Source organism: Danio rerio, chromosome 1, assembly GCF_049306965.1.
Source record: "Danio rerio strain Tuebingen ecotype United States chromosome 1, GRCz12tu, whole genome shotgun sequence".
NCBI lineage: Eukaryota > Metazoa > Chordata > Actinopteri > Cypriniformes > Danionidae > Danio > Danio rerio.
Window position 1 is genome coordinate 17,869,760 of NC_133176.1, and position 6,849 is coordinate 17,876,608.

General features: G+C 33.5%; 1 long non-coding RNA gene across 1 annotated transcript; it reads right to left on the bottom strand.

Moving 5' to 3' along the window:
• Nucleotides 1-247: 247 nt before the first annotated feature.
• LOC141385541 (uncharacterized) lies at nucleotides 248-5,584 on the bottom strand. Its single transcript, XR_012405910.1, has 3 exons — nucleotides 5,421-5,584; nucleotides 4,016-4,192; nucleotides 248-1,336 (listed from the first exon to the last, which is right to left on the bottom strand). It is a non-coding gene; the product is annotated as an uncharacterized lncRNA (long non-coding RNA).
• Nucleotides 5,585-6,849: the final 1,265 nt, after the last annotated feature.

Below are 6,849 nucleotides of genomic sequence, written 5' to 3' on the forward strand. Positions count from 1 at the left end.
GTCCTCTCCTGTCCCAGACAGACATTGATTGACAGACAGAGTTACTGTGTTAGCACTCACTGTCTGATCTTAGTGGCAGAATTCTTACAGACTCCTGTACATCTTTAATATTTGATACTTTTTTCCCCTCCTTTCTCTTCTGCCATGAACACATTTCATATTCACTCACATTTATCTTTTATTCCTGCTGAGCGAGTGTGTGTGTGTGTGTGTGTGTGTGTGTGTGTGTGTGTGTCTCGATAGTTTGATGAAGAAGGTAGCGTTTATTTTCATAGTTGCAACCTATGCAATATGTTCAATATGGCATAAGCATCCATTGCAGTTCCACCTTCATGAAAGAATACAGTAAAAGATCTGGACAGTTGGTAAGTGTGTGAGAGTGAATGTGTGTGATGCATGAGAATCAGAATCAGATCCAAGAACCAGATGGATAACTTTAGGAAAAATAGGTTTTAAAGAGCTCCTATTTTGCATTATAAAAGGTCGTATTTTGGTTTTGGGGGTCTCCAACAACAGTCTGATATGCGCGCAAGGTCAAAAAACACTTTCATTCTCTTATAATATGCATTTATTTTAACATAATTATCCCGACGACTCTCATATGATTTGTTTAGCGATACATTTATTCCCAAACCCCTCCTTAGTGCGAAGCTAATCTGGTCTGATTGGTCTGATGACCCAGTCTGTTGTGATTGGTCGACTGGGTTCAGCGTAAGACAGAGAGAAACACCCCCCTATGGTTATGAAGTAGCGCAAAGTATGTGAGAGTCCAGTGCAAAAATACAAAAAAGCAATGCAGTTAAACACCAGCATATTACTCTACTCCTAAACCTAACCCCAAGTAATAACAATGACACACATTCAGAATTAATCCACAGTGGCAAAAGTTTAACTATTTTGAAAATTGGCTGCGCCGGTGGCCATAGCAAAGACAAACGGCAAAGGATCACAAGCTCAGAAACGCATTTAAATCGTTAAAGGAAGGAGCATGGTTTTAGATCCAATATGTGAATAGCCCCATACAGATTTAACCTGAGAGATGCAGTACAAGCACTGATATATAAAAGCTAAGTGATTACAAGTCGCATGGAGCGATTACAAGTTACAACACACAATTAAACTCATATTTTTTGCAAACTACTGTACACAAAACAAGACTACAATTTTAATTCATGTTAAGATCTGGAGGATGAAGAAGAAACTGGTCTATATGAACTGTAACAGTCCCTGTGAAAGTATGACAAAGTCCCATACATAATAGTCTCTGCTGTTCCTTCCTTTAATAGCAAACGGTTGGCAAATCTTGCGCTGCTGCATAGGTTACTGCATCAAAAATCTGAAAAACGGCAGGAACAAACACACCATTAGAATGGCTATGCTGTGGTATTGCTGTGAAAATGAACTTTAACCCTTTATTCCCTGCAGCCGAATCTCCATCTGTCAGTGAACATCTTCGTGTCATGATCAGTTCAGTGATCCCCCGAGCTCAACTAGTGTTGGAAGTGAAAGGCGCAGTCACATTTTACCGGATCCGACACTTCATATTTTGTGATGTACCATATCGACGTTGGCACATTCAAGCTAAAGATCTGAACCCAACATGATTCATTTATTCGACTCAGAGTCGACTATTCCGTTAATGAATCAATAGGTTTAATCACGGTGCACTTTCAGATTGAAACCTCAGCTGGATGTTTTCATTCACTTAGCGCTGGGGTACACACTGCAAGAAAGGTCATTTTCAAAAACCCATAATAGGGGCTCTTTAATAAAAATAATAATAATAATAAAATAAATAATAATATTAATAATGGTAATAATAATTTTGGTAACCTGTTATTTTGATGGTCCATTTGAGTATTAGTAGACTGTCTGCTTAATATCTGCTGATACTGCTCCTTTAACAGACATTTAACTGACTTAAGAAACTGTGCAAGTACATGTCAACTTACACTAACTCTAACCCCAACCCTAACAGTCTAATAATCTACTGAGAATTAGTTGACATGTAGATGCAATGTAACTAAATTCAACAAATTGACCATCAAAATAAAGTGTGACCATAATTTTTAGAAATAATATGCCAAAATTAAGTCCCTTTCTATAAAACAAGCAAAATATCAGTCAATGGCGTAAACAAAATAATCTTGTAATTCTTTTTGACATAAAATTACTTTGCTTATATCCCAATTGGAAGATTATTTTGCTTGTTTTAAGTAAAAAACGACTTATTTGGTATATTATTTCTTAAATCAAGGCAATGTTTTTTGCATGTCTAGAAAATGCCTCTTAATTTAAGAATTTTTTTAGATATTTGAACTAGAAACAAGACAAAAAATCTGAGCAAGAAAAGCATTGTTTACATTTGCTGTTGGTTTTAGCTCATGCTAGAGAAAACTGTTGGCAGATGTATTTAGCAAATGAACAAATGATTACATTCAATTTTGAAATGAATCATTAAAAAATGGCCTGGATTGCTTAATCTGTACTGTTTCACAAACAAAATAATTACCTTCTTAAAATTCTTCATATATCGTAACTTCAAAGTTATTATCAGTTCTTCGAATTTGCTATTAATATGTATTATGTTAGTCACAACATAACACAAATTAATTCCAATGACTTTGCAATAATTTAAAAATAACTAGTAATAACTGAAAAGATTTACTAACATAAAAAATGTTTAGTGAATGTTAGTAAATGATTTACAAAGTTTACAGTAACCTTAATGTGTGATTTTCATTGTTGTAATATATTTTTATCATTAGTAATAATAATAATGACAATAATAATAATAATGGTAATAATAATACTTATTATTATCATTATTATTATTATTATTATTATTATGTAATTATTTATTACTGTTTTATATGTAATCATTTTAGTATTCAACTTTTTTATATTGTTTTCTCATTATGTATTATTGTTATTGTTTTACCTTTGAGATTATTTATTTTTAGCTAGGATTTATTTGTATTATTATTATTATTATTTATTTTACTTTTTGCAGCTACAATTTATTTTCCACAGCACACATAATTTGCAACCGTTATTTTTATCCCATACATCTGATTCCATTTAAATAGCACAAAGGCAGCAGTTCAGTATCTATAGACTGAATCTCCAAGTCAAATAGTCTAAGCCTGACAGCAACACCTTTCATTACTGGAAAGCCAGTTGCACGTAGAGAGGTATTAAAAAGCCCTGTGACCCTGGCAGACGCTGTGACCCCTTAAGGGTGATGAGGCTGACGAAGAAAAGTGCTGAGTCAGGTAACACTGATGCATTATAGGGGAGTTGGCAGGCGGCACACGTATAAGGTGGGCATTAATATTGTATTGGGGTTGAAAGTGCCCCTACCCCTAACTTCAGATGGAAATACTGTATGGGCGCTCATGGAGAAGTCAATGACACTGTTTTCTTCTGAAGTCTGATGCAGTAAGGTTAAACCATTAAAAATGCAGTTTTATTTGTATTTACTGAATCCAGGTGAATTGATATGATTATGTTTGATGTAAATATGAGACTAGGTGGGTATATATCTGATGGAATGATAACCTTGGATAAAAATATCAAGGTTTCAAGATATCATGGTATTGTGATTACTGCTCTAAAATAAGTACCTTTTAAATGTCTGGGTAAACCCCCCACCCCCCATTTAACACAATATATTTCATTTTAGAAAACATTTATATTATTTTGGAACAGTAAAGATTTCGGGCTAAATAAGTGAAATAAATAATTGACTTCTGCTGTTTTCTTTAGTTTTAAAAACTGATTTCTTTACAACACTTTAAAAAAAAACACATTCAAAAAACTTTATACAGTGCATCCGGAAAGTATTTATAGCGCTTCACTTTTTCTACATTTTTTTATGTTACAGCCTTATTCGAAAATGTATGAAATTCATTTATTTCCTAAAAATCTACACACAATACCCCATAATGACAATGTGAAAAAAAATCCATCAGTGGGAAACACACACACACACATTACAAACAATTTAGCTTACCCAATTCACCTGTACCGCATGTCTTTGGACTTGTTGGGGAAACCAGAGCACCCGGAGGAAACCCACGCAAACGCGGGGAGAAACATGCAAACTCCACACAGAAATGCCAACTGACCCAGCCGGGGCTCAAACCAGCGACCTTCTTGCTGTGAGGCGATCATGCTACCCACTGTTCCACTGTGATGCCAAATAAAAATTTGATGTGCTTTATTTAATTTTTATTTTCTGCAACAGTTATAATTTTTCAAATAATATTTTTATCCAAAAACGTTGTTCCAGTCCAGTGCATGCTAGAATCTTTGGAGACAGGGTATTTATCAAAAAGGCACATTATTGGGACAGTATTACATGTGTTTTAAATGTTGTCATTTTGTGCAACTTATCTGAACTAATTGTTTGTGTATGCATGTATCTATGTATATTTATTTGGCCTGTAATAGTCAATTTAATCTAATTTCATTTCAATTTACCCCTTTTAGTTCGGTAACGTCCTTGAGTGTGTTTTTTTTTTTCTTTGAGGTGCAATGCTGCCCTCTTTTGATCCAATAGTCTAATTACGTTCAACTGTTATTTCAGTCCTGGAATCTGCACAACTTCCACAAAAGTAGATCCAGCGACAGATATGTCTAAAGGCAACTTCTTGCTTTACGAACCGTTAATCAACAAGGTTTATTTTCCTTCAACCTACACCTTATTTATAGCTAAGTTTGCAATTGTGTTTTCATCAAACCACCAGATGGCAACGAAGCCATTCCTAACAACTTTTATTTAATGTAAATTCACATCTGATTGGATGCAAATCTGACGCTATGAGATAAAAAACTAAACCATATAGGATTTTAGATTTTCAGAGTAGAATAAAAAATGTTACAGATATGCCAAACAGTTCAATTACAATATTTTCTATAGATCAGTGTTAGCCTATTTTGTATGTGAATTGTTTGGTGTACCTGTTATATAATACTTTTTAAGTAAATTCTAATAACACACTACTCATTTTTACCACTGTGAAAAAGACAATTAACATTCAGAGGCCAATAGCTACTTGTTTGTAGCATTTTACCCCTCAAAATAGCCATAGTGTTAAAAAGTATAATTGAACTGATGTGGTGTTTATTTTTAGCAATTAGCTATGTTATGTGTAGATATATTAGTCATATGTAGTGTTTAATTAATAAAACAACAATAGATAATGTCATTTAGCATTTGTTAAAATTACAGTTAGCTTTTTTAGCACATCATTGATGTTTGTTTGTAAGATTAGCAAATTTAGGATTAAATCCAGAAAGTCTTTAACTCATATTTTGAGTCCCATTTTTTTTCCCTAAACTGCACATTTAAAAATCTTGATATTATACAGAGTATTACAATTTCATTAGCATTTGCTTAATGCTAAAGGCATTACCTTTTCCAAACTCACAACATCCATCCTTGCCACAAAAAAAAGTTAAAAACAGAAATGTTAAGTGTGCCTCCACTTTTACAAGTGGGAAAATATTACAAATACTATACAACAACAGCAACAACAAAATGTAGATGTGTATATTTATGTCAGTCAATCTCAAACTTAACTTGCATACTATTTTAGGATAGCTATCCTAAGCCTATGCTGCCACCTGTTGGTTTGGATGATTACATTAATTCAACGTGCGTAATCCTTCTTACTTCCCCAGTCCCTGCTGAAATGATTAATAATTTATAATAACTTAGTTATATTAGCATACTTATTGTGTCTTGTAAAACAAATATGCTAACAGTGCAACTATATCTGCTCTGACAGGAACAAATCAGTTGTACATCTCTCATTATCTCCAAAGCCATCAGAGCACATGCCTATGGCAACATATCAAATTGCTGGGCAGGAAACCATATTACTGAGATGTAATGAGGCAGCAGGGTCACAAAAAGGAATGGATGAAGTGTGAAATGGGAGGAACGAGAGACAGAGGGAGGACATGGGTAGTTAGGTAAGTCTTTCCTCCCTCATTTACTGTTCAGTAATTGACAGGAAGAGACGAACAATGGTCTGTTTTAGAAAGGTGGCTGACCTGTTCTCAACTTACTTGTAATATACAAACACTCACTAACATGAACACACGAACACCCAAAGCAATTGTGCCTTTTTTATTCTCTGTGTGAGAAACTGGAATGTTCAGAGCTGCAAAAGGCAAAGGCATTTATCTTCATAATGAAGTAAGACGGGTAAGGGCAATACAGACAGAAAGATTCATCTATGACAGACTCTAAGGTGTTGTACCTTTGTATTGCTGTCTGTCATCCTGCCTGATGTTTTCTCTTTCTTTTCTCTATTTTTAAAGATTTCCATTTTTCTTACTTTTTTACATTTTCACAGTGTCAGATTTTAGTTGTAATCCCATTTACTGAACATAGTGGGATAATGTTATGATATAGCACTTCGTTGTGAAAATGTTCTTGCAACACAGTATCTGTGTTTACAACAGTAAACATAATTTGCATACAATTAAACACTATTAAATTTATAAAATAAAACTGTTAGGGAGAGTACTAATTTGGAGAAGTATGTGTATTTATTTAGCATTTTATTTGTACTATACATTTATAATGCTGTAAAATAAATGACATTTAATGATGCAGTTGATGATTGTATTCAGAAACATTTTTGGTGTGCTGGTTGAAAGTCTCTTCACAGTCCATTAGTAATGATCAAAGTAAATTATCTAAATGTATTTATATGTATTTTTATATTCTGTGTAAAGAATAAAACTAAAAAATGTTCATCAAATTAAAAATTGTCAGAAAATTCCCATAATTCTAATAAGTAGCCCAAACTGTCTGTCAACAAATGTAGATTT